General features: G+C 55.3%; 1 protein-coding gene across 1 annotated transcript in view; it reads left to right on the top strand.

The window, feature by feature from the left end:
• Positions 1–3,930: 3,930 nt before the first annotated feature.
• LOC117648591 overlaps positions 3,931–10,087 on the top strand; it is a 282,401-nt gene continuing 276,244 nt past the window's right edge. Inside the window, 1 exon segment of the mRNA XM_034391161.1 lies at positions 3,931–4,124. The gene's annotated coding sequence lies outside the window, so the exon portion shown is untranslated.

Below are 10,087 nucleotides of genomic sequence, written 5' to 3'. Positions count from 1 at the left end.
CCGCGTCGGCGACACCGAGGCGGAACACGAACTGCCCCCGAAATCGGTGCCAACCTCGCCTAGTGATTCCTTGAGTGCCGCGCGAGCCGCCGCGGTGGCCGAGCGCGTAAGAGCACTGCATTCCAATCCAAGCATCGCAGGTTCAACCCTGTCCAACTTCAATTTTTTTTTCACCAAAATATATTTTTTTTACTTTTTTTTGTAACGGCGGTGTCGGTTGTGCTTACTTTTCTAACGACGGTGTTGGCTGCCCGGACCATTGTCTGGTTCCTAAATAGGAGCGCAGGAAAGACACCACACTGCAGCCCTGGACGAGGGCCCATGCACGCGCGTGACATAAGACGCTATGCAAAGCAGTGTCGCCCAGTCGCCCCCGTAATGCGTTTTGCGCGATAGCAATAATTACAGTCAATACACTCCGACTACTTTCTCGGACGACGACTCTGTGTGTGTGTGTGTGTGTGTGTGTGTGTGTGTGTGTGTGTGTTGTGTGTGTGCCGTGTGAGCGTCCAGCCTGAAGCTTGGCGGTGAGCAGGCAAAAATAGCAGCTTCAAAACAACGTGCAAAAAAAAAAGAAAGAAAAGTAAGGTAGTTGGCTGGGATTGAACCTGGAACTCTCAGGTTGGATGACAGTCGTCTTGCGCGCTCGACTACCACAATCCGAATCGCGTTGGCGGCCTTCTGGTGGCGCCGCCTGCCTGGCATGGCCTGGCATTCCGCGAGCAAGCGTGTCAAGGGTTGCTAATCTACGCCGGCCTTGCCCCGCCCCGCCCCGCCCCGCCCCGCCCCGCCCCGCCGCGCGACGACAAGCCGCTCGCGGGCCTCGCGGGTCGGCGAACCCTTTGGGATCCGGTTGGAGCTTTTCACTCGCGTAACAGTGCCTGCGAGCCTCGGCGGCCAACGCGGCCGAGCCCTGGGAACATGGGAAGACCAGGGCCCAGGGCCGGCCAGGGCGGCGCGCAGTGGTTTAGAAGACCGGTGGAGGCGGTCAAAATTCTAGGCGCGTTTTGAGCTCCAGAGTCGCTGAATGGGACTCGAACCGAACGTGTGACCCCACCAATGTATTGCTCTCCGAACGAGGAATCCATTGGTGGGGTCACTCGTTCGGTTTTGCACGAAAGAGAGGGAAAGGCTCTGTTTGCGCTTTTTCCTTCTCTCTTCCCTGGTTTGCTTCGACAGTGCAAGACGACTCGCCCTCGGGCACCAAGGGAGAGATGCAAGAGCACTCTGAAGGCGTCTTTCTAGGAAAGCGCAGTTTGGACACGAGCGACATGCGTGTCTGTGTGTGTGTGTGTGTGTGTGTGTGCGCGCGCGCGTGCCCGCAGGGCGGTGCTTTCCCGTATCGATGAGGGGCCCGCCTTGAAAGCGTGCGAGTGCGTGTGCGTGTGTGTGTGTGGTGTGTGTGTGTGCGCGCGCTGGGATCTGCAAACCTAAAAGTGAACGGCAAGCAGCGGCATCCTTCGCTGCTCGCCGCCAGCCCCGCCTCGTCCTCGTCGGTGGTCTGTGTGTCCAAGAGGCCCAGCCAGGCTAGCAAGTTTCACTTCAGAAAATATAGACGGGCCTGTGTGTGTGTGTTTGCACGCGCGGGCGCGCGGCCCAAACCAGACCGGACGAAGGCAGCCGCACCCACCGTCCGCGGCGTCCACCCCGTCGGCCGCAGCCACCGCAGCCACGCCGCCGCGCGCTACGCCCCCGCAAGGAAAGGAAAAGCCAGAAGACCGGTGGAGGCGGTCAACTCGAGACGCGTTTTGAGCTCCAGAGTCGCTAAACAGGACTCGAACCGAACGTGTGACCCCACCAATGGATTCCTCGTTCGGAGAGCAATCCATTGGTGGGGTCACACGCTCGGTTCGAGCCCTGTTTAGCGACTCTGGAGCTCAAAACGCGCCTCCACCGGTCTTCCGGCCCACTGTGCGGCGCGGCCGAGTCGAGTAGCCGGCACCGGCCGGCACTTTCTGGTACTCAGTACTCAGTCTTTAAAGCCCGGCTGCGTCACTTTTACTCTCCCCGCCGAGCCGGCAGCGCCGAGCCGAGGGAGAGGAGCCCCGCCCGATTCCCTCGGTGACATAAATCACGGGATTTCTAGGATGGCCAAATGGCGCCAAATGGACACTCTCCAAACAGCGGCACTGCGCGGCACTTCGCGGCACAGCCCTGCGCCCAGTGGCGCAACGCAGCGCGCCCTGGCGGCCGTTGCCGGAGACTCACTCATTCTCTCTGCCCGCGGGACGAAAGCAAACAATCACACAGAATTACTTTCTTCAAAAATAATTTATTTTATACATGAGCATTTGAATTCTCTGTATTCATCGCTACGATTGTTTTTTCATATTTTTTTCATTTTTGACGCACGTGTGAGGCATTGGTAAAATCAGTGTTGCCAAGTATTGCCAAAAAATCCCCCCCCCCTAAACTAGTGTTGAACAGGTTGGCAACCTCAACCTCCGGCTGCCAACTAGACCAGCACAGATATTACTGAGGTTGGCCGCCCTCGCCGCCCTCGCTACACTGGTGCATCGTGGGAATTATTCTAAACTGGGCAAAACCGTTGTAAAACTGTTAAGTTGGTACCCCGTGTGGTGCGGCCTGCCCGGCGGCTAGCGCGGCCAGCGCGGCTGATCGCGGCGTGAGTGCATCTTCTCTCTCTCTCTCGCTCACACAATGTGGCAGCGCTTTCTCGAAGGAAGAGTCAAGCCAATCCGATGCCGGCCTAAGTGCCCGGCCGGGCCGTCCTTGAAACAGGAATAAAGTAGGCTATTCTTCCAGGGAGGAGATTTCGCGCGAGAGAAAGAAGATGTCCACGACGAGGACGGAAAAATGGAGTAAAAGTGGCGGGACTCGAATGGCGTCGCGTCACGCCATGTCTCGTGGTGACCGTGGCCGAGCGCACTTGGACGCCGGTCAAACTCCCTCGCATGCCAGTCCCATGGGTTCAAAACCCCGTTTTCTCACAATTCAAGCACCTGATGTTTTTAAATGTTTGAAAATAAAAGTAGCTTAATTTATTTTTATTTTTTGAAACAACATGGCTTACTTCCCACCAAGCGGCGGCGGGCATAAGAACGCGGAGACTTAAGCGCAAGGGTGGACCTGGACCACTGGGCCCAGCGAACTAGAGCTCTAGATTCGCTAAACAGGACTCAAACCGAACGTGTGACCCCACCAACAGATTGCGCTCCGAACGAGGAATCCAATGGTGGGGTCACACGTTCTGTTCGAGTCCCATTTAGCAACTCAGGCGCTAAAAACGCGTCCGGGGTTTTGACCGCCTCCACCGGCCTTCTGGCCCACTGTGCGTGTTAGTTTAGGTGAGGTGGGGCTCTCCTCCGAGGAAAGTGACAGAGTGGCCCACTGGGCGTGATAGGACTTGCGATAAGCCGGACGTTGCAAAAACAAAGAGCCAGGTCCTTAATTACGTTTCGAAAAGGCGCTGGGATCGGTTCGCGAATCAAAGCCATAAATCATCGAGAGGCTGGCACACTGCCTGGGGAGGAAACGAACCCCCTGGCGCCGAAGTCTTGCCCAGCAAAACGTGGCTACTCTCCGAATTTTAATGTATTCAATCGGAGAGAAATTTGAGCGGCGGACTGCTGAGGCTGCCTCAAGTCCCCTGGAGTTTGTTGGAGTTAGTCTGCTGAGTCAGTCAGCCTATCTTGGTTACGCGGGACCACTCCGGGAGTCTGTTGGAGTTATTTAGTCCTGCTCCTGGAGTCGGGAGCGCTGAGCAGCCTCCCTGGGAGTCTGTTGGAGTTAGTCTGCTGCTGGAGTCCGCTGGAGTCGGTCCGCGAAATGAAAGGGGAGAGGCGAGACAAGGACGAAGGTGGGAGATAGAGAACCGCGGCTGCGCAGCGGAACGGGGGGGGGGGGGGGGGGGGGAGCGCGGCGCGGGGCGTTGCGGCGGGGCCGGCGGGGCCTCAGTGCTGTCCCGGCCCCCTCGCGAGCAGGTCGCTCCGTGCGCGCCGCACCGCCCGCATCGAACCGCGTGAACGTCGTACTGTGTCTGTGTGTGTGTGTCCGTTCCCGCGCGCGCCAGTGTGTGCAGTGCGAGTGTTGTGTGCAGTGACAAAAACCTCCCCGATTAGGATTACAGTGTTGGATGGATTAGCACGCCTGCACCCACAGTGGTAAGTGGTTTCGGTTCGCTTCGCCCCGTTCTGCGGAGGGGGATAGCGAAGTTTCAGGAGTTTCGTGGCGGTGGATACTCGAGTGGATGCCGCCATGAAGCTCAAACTTGGCGTCAAATTTGCCACCTTCACCACCTGATGATCGAGCACCGTCTCCTTCTCTCTAGCTCTTCTTCCTCTTCTCTCTCTCTCTCTCTCTCTCTCTCTCTCTCTCTCTCTCTCTCTCTCTCTCTCTCTCTCTCTCTCCCTCCCCCTCTCGCTCTCTCCCTCCCTCTCTGTCGATTCGGAAACTGGGAGGTCAATTGATAATGTATCGTGCAGACCACCTCTGAGCGTAACCAACCGCCGCACGTTTCAGAGGGAAAAGCTCTCCACTCGAATCGCGAGGAGACTGTGTTTCGGGGACTATTATTATTGCCACTTTCGAGTCCAAACGTCGCCAACAGAAACAATGCAGAGCTGGGGGCGAAGATGGCACCTTCCTGAAAGCTCCGGTCGGTTACTGGAAGCACGGCAGGACTATTAGAACTCTAGCCGGCTCAGTCTCCGGTCTAGAAGTCCGGGTTCTAGCTGCGAGCCGACACGGCTGGGCGGGTCCGGCCGTCTGTCTGTCTGTCTGTCTGTCTGTCTGTCCGTCTGTCTGTCTGTCTGTCTGTCTGTCTGTCTGTCTGTCTGTCTGTCCGTCTATCTGTCCGGCCGTCTGTCTGTCTGTCTGTCTGTCTGTCTGTCTGTCTGTCCGGCTGTCTGTCTGTCTGTCCGGCTGTCTGTCTGGCCGGCTAGGACGCGCCAAGCTTGTCCTCTGAGGTTACATTAACGTCGTGCGCAAAAGCTCCGTAATAGCTTGCGGTGGCTCATACACGATGGCACGGCACCGTGGGCAGCGTGCGAGAGAGAGACAGCCAATTCGCCCAAATTACCCATTTCGGAGGGCCTGATGCTGGAAAGCTGGATGCACGGGATGAAACGACCCGATGGGAGTGTGATTAGGACCATTTTTTCCCTGCAGAACGCTCAACAACATCCCCAGGGGATAGGTTAGGTCTCGGTGCCCACACCGTGAAATTCCCGCCATGTGTCTCTCCGCCAATGTGGCCACGCCGTCGGCGCTGTCGCGTGCCAGACACAGCGCGTTCGCGTCAAGCTGACCTTGGCATTATGATGGCTCGTACGGCCCGAGAGAGAGAAGCATACCTGGCGCGTGCTACTCTCTGGACAGCTGGCGTGCCAACGGAAGCGCTCTCACAGACACACACACACGCACGCACACACACAAAACAACACAGTTAGGGCAGTGCCGGCGTGACCTTGGAACGGTCATGCGCACGGCCCCCCATTTTCCGAGCCATTGCCTGCCAGCCGTTCACGCGGTCATTGAGGCACTACAACCACGTGACGTGGCCCTCCCTCGCTAAACGGGACTCGAACCCAACGTGTGACCCCACCAATGGATTGCTCTCCGAACGAGGAATCCATTGGTGGGGTCACACGTTCGGTTCGAGTCCCATTCAGCGACTCTGGAGCTCAAAACGCGACTGGAGTTTTGGCCGCCTCCACCGGTCTTCTGGCCCACTGTGCTCGGACTCACAAGGAGAGCGATTAATGCGCGTCTCAAAATACGTGGCGAGGCGGAAAAGCAAGAAGGAAGACGAGCAGCGGGCCGTTGCGGCGCGTCGCGGGTCCAGCATGGCTGCCAACCCAAATGGATTCACCGCGCGAAAGCAGTGTTGCCAACCATGAAGAGGCCGGCGTTGCGCAAGCCAAGATCGCGTTGACCATTTTGACGGGCGGGTTTCGACTGTTCACCCCGCGACCGCTAGGGCCGCCACGACATGAAATTGAGGCCGATAGAAGGCGGCGGCGCGGAGAGGAACACAGCGCCTCTAACGGGCACCGTCGAAACTAAGCCGTGTCCTGCGATTCATTCGAGAATCCTTTCAGGCTGCCGCCGCGTACCGCCGCACTGCCGGCATCACTGCGGCTAGCGTTCCATCTGTCTGTCTGTCTGTCCGTCTGTCTATCCGTCCGTCCGTCTGCCAACGTTTTCAAGAAGTCCTGCAGATGCACTCGTGCTGAATGGGTGTTCTAGGCTGCTCGCGCTTTAATTACCATTCCACTTTTCCATTGCCACCTCCGTGCGTGACGCGGCCCGCGACTGCCGCAGTTTACGACCCTAGTTAACTGCAGCTCGGGCGGGGACGGCGGAGACACACACGCGGTGCCAACTTACCCAAACTCGAACTTCGGTTAGCGGTGCCAACCTTGCGCACAGTGTGACTGTGGTTTTTAATTCACTTCCCCACCAAAATAAAAAGGAGTTTTGCCGTCCGAAGATTGACGCTCACCACAGGTTGGTTCTCCTTTCGGTCGGCGGCTCCTGACAGAGTAAACGTGTGTTTTGTGGCCAATTTGCCGCAACCCCTGACTCCCTAACGGTGCCGTGGGCAGCCGTGGGCTCCACCGCGGAGTGACTGAGGTATGCGTGTAGTATCTCCGGGTACCTCCGGTTACTCCTCCACGCCGGCCTGGACGGCCTGGACGGCCTGGAAGGCCTCGGAGGCGGACTGGACCGATCGGCCGAGCCGTGGCTGGAGCGGCTACACGAACGGACGATTTCCGGAAACAATGGCCGCTGAGGTTAGGTTAGAAACGCCGCCACTGCAAAGAAAAAAAGACGCATTCTTGTCCGTAGCGTACGTCGCACAGTTTTCTGTACATTTCGCCAATAATTTGTAAAAAAAAAAAAAAAAGTTCAGATGCGTTTAGTGTTAAGTGGCCTACTCGGAAAAATTACTATTGGACAGTGTTGATTTACTTCACGGGACGAGGTCATTATTGAACACAGATTCAAAGGAATGTTCATAAATAAAACAAATTCTTTTGCCTCATTTAATTTTTTTTGTGGCTGTGTCCTTGCAGATAGGTTACATTTCAAATCGGATTTGAACCGAGACACTCTGTGAATCTCTCGGTCTTTTGGCGCGTTTTTCTCCGGCAGGGGCGGAAACGGCCGGAAACGAGGGATGGAAGGAAGGCGGTGCAGCCTGTGCACAACAAGTGGCGGGATGGCCCATCTCCCCCCCTTCCCCCTCCCCCTCTCCCTCCTAGCGCCGTTGGCGCAGAAACCAGCGCCGACCATTGAACTTTTCAGCGCCTTGGTAACGGTGCTGCGGGGCGGGGCGGCGCGCGGGTCTAGCTGCAGGGCCCCGGGCCCGGCCCAGAGGCTGCTAGAGGCAGCCAGAGGCTCTAGGGGCCCTCCCCTCCCTCCCCTCCGCACTGCGACAGCAATGACAGTGTGACGACGCCGCGCAGTGGATTTGCCGGAAGACCGGCGGAGGCGGTCAAAATCCCGGACGCGTGCAGAGCTCCGGAGTCGCTGAATGGGACTCGAACCGAACGTGTGACCCCACCAATGGATTGCTCTACGAACGAGGAATCCATTGGTGGGGTCACACGTTCGGTTCGAGCCCCATTTAGCGGCTCTGGAACTCAAAACGCGTCTAGAGTTTTGGTGGCCTACGAGGTAGGCTGACCGCGTTGCCCACGTTGCGAAACCATTCATGCAAATTAGGCGGCCATGCGTCGGAGCGGTAAAGAGGCTCATCCTCGCGGAGCTACTCTGCAAAACAAGTGAGCCAGGGAAATCCAAACTAGCGCATGCTGTTGTTGTTTTTGTTGGTGTTTTCGCAGAGTAGCTGCCGGCCGGGCGAATAACACAGCGTAGCCGCGTAGCCGCGCGTTGCCAAGTTGCTTGAGTTGAGATAGGAACACCGCGCGATGTGGCAACGCGGCAACGCGGTGACGACAAGTGCAGCGGTATGCCTGGCATTCCCTCCCCGCGCAGCGCCGCGCGGCATTCAGATTGCGGTTCGAAACGCCGCGGCCAGATTGCAGTTCGAAAGCCACGTCGCGATTCCACATTTTGGCAGATTTGCAAGACCGGTGCTTGCACTCGCAAACTGTGGTTCCTGAGCCGGGCTTGAAAGAGTTGCACAGAGGGCTAGAAGACCGGCGCCGGCGGCCAAAACTCTAAACGCGTTTTGAGCTCCAGAGTCGCTATGCAGGATCGCTATGCAGGACTCGAAGCGAACGTGTGACCCCACCAATGGATTCCTCGTTCGGAGAGCAACCCATTGGTGGGGTCACACGTTCGGTTCGAGTCCCATATAGTAACTTAAGAACTCGAAACGCGTGCGGGACTTTGACCACCGTTACCCTCTTCTGGCCCACTGTGGAAATGCATTGGGCAGATGCGCGGTGCGATACCTAACGCGACACAACTTTTGATTCAGTCTTTTTCGTTTTCTCGTCGTTCCGCGTGTAACTCGCCACCGCTGCCGGAGGGTCCGGAGGGGACTGCCGGAGTCAGACGCAGTGAGACGCAGCGAGGCGGCGTGATTCAATTGACGCGCCGTGTCCTGCAGTCCTGCAGTCCAGGGGGATTTACGACCACGCCGTAAATTAGAGACACGGTTGCCATGGTTACCGAGTCAATCCGCTCGTTCCCACGCCGCCAACACCTTCCGAGCCCACGCGCCGCGGGTTCAAATCCCGGCTAAAACGGATTTTTTCAAACTTTTTTTTTTTGTCTTGTTTCTTTTTTTTTTTTGGCTATCTATGCCATACCAAACAATTGGCTGGGTGTCTCCAATATTTAACAAAAAAATCAGTTCTTTTTAATATTTTTTTCCCCAATAAAATGTCGTAATTATATCGGCCGTGTGTTGGCGCCTGCCGTGTTGTACACTGCATTCATTTCGAATGCACCTCACACCGGTCGGAGCAGCATAGCGCCGTCTGACGGACGGGCGAATTCGCTCTGTGTGTGTATGTGTGTGTGTGTGTGTATGTGTATATATGTGTATGTGTGTGTGTGTGTGTGTGTGTGCGCTCAGTGCACCGAGTTGCATGGGTAGAGAAAGTGCACCGTGTGGCTACGCGGCCCCGGCGCACGGGCTGAAACAAAACAACGGGCTATGAACATTAAATATGCACTGAAAATAAAATAAGAAAATGAGACTCTTCTCGGGAAAACCGCGAAACTTTTCCCCCGTCGCCATCTTTTTTTTTCTCCTCCCGCTTCATCATGTAATCCGCGAAAGGTTAGGTGTGTTATTTCGCGTTTCATGTCGACCATTGTCCGCGCCGCCCTCCGCCCTTCTGGAGCCTCCACTGTTAAAAAAAAAGTCTGAAATTTCAGACAAAATTAGTCGGAAGTTATTAACAGACTTGCAGTCTGACTTTTCAGACCACTGAAGTAGTCTTAAAATTAAGATCTAGGTAGTCTTGATTTCCAGACAGGGTGATCTGAATTGTAAGACTAGGCATGTCTAAAATTTAAGATAGAGTGGTCAGAAAAAAATGACATGCATGTCTGAAAAATTAGACTGACTGGTTTTAAAAATAAGTCCACAGTTCTGGAAAGTCTGCCAAGGTCTTAAATGAAGGTCAGACGAACTATCAGAAAATTATGACTCGTGATCTTAAATGCCGGACTCATGGTCAGAAACTGAAGGGATGAAATTGGAGGAAAAATAAAACAGTCAAATAAGCTGTACTCCTAATTTAATTCATTCACATTCCACACCATCCTAAAACATTCAACCATTCTAGATATTCCACCTAGACTGTGATGCCTCGAAGCTAGCGAGTTTGCTGGAGAGGCTGGCAACAAGGGCGTTGACCTTTGTCCTCTGCCGCCCCTCCTTCCGTGACTGGACTTCAGGATTAATCCTCAGAAAATACCTGCAACACAGAAAATTATTAGACATTAGGCAATGTTGAAAACAAAAATTATATTAAAAAGTATTTGAAGTGTGCAACATACCTTTGAAGAAACTCTAGGGTTCTAAAAATTGCTTTTGGATACTCTATGTTGAACACAAAATAGCTCAATAGAGCAATCAAAGCTCCCTCCATGAAATTGTCTGCCTTGACAAACTGCCCTCTTACAACAACAGTAAAAA

Source organism: Thrips palmi, unplaced genomic scaffold (genome assembly GCF_012932325.1).
Source record: "Thrips palmi isolate BJ-2018 unplaced genomic scaffold, TpBJ-2018v1 HiC_scaffold_3, whole genome shotgun sequence".
In the NCBI taxonomy this organism is placed as follows: domain Eukaryota; kingdom Metazoa; phylum Arthropoda; class Insecta; order Thysanoptera; family Thripidae; genus Thrips; species Thrips palmi.
Note: the sequence above shows the minus strand (reverse complement) of the source record. Positions and strands in the feature narration are given on the sequence as shown.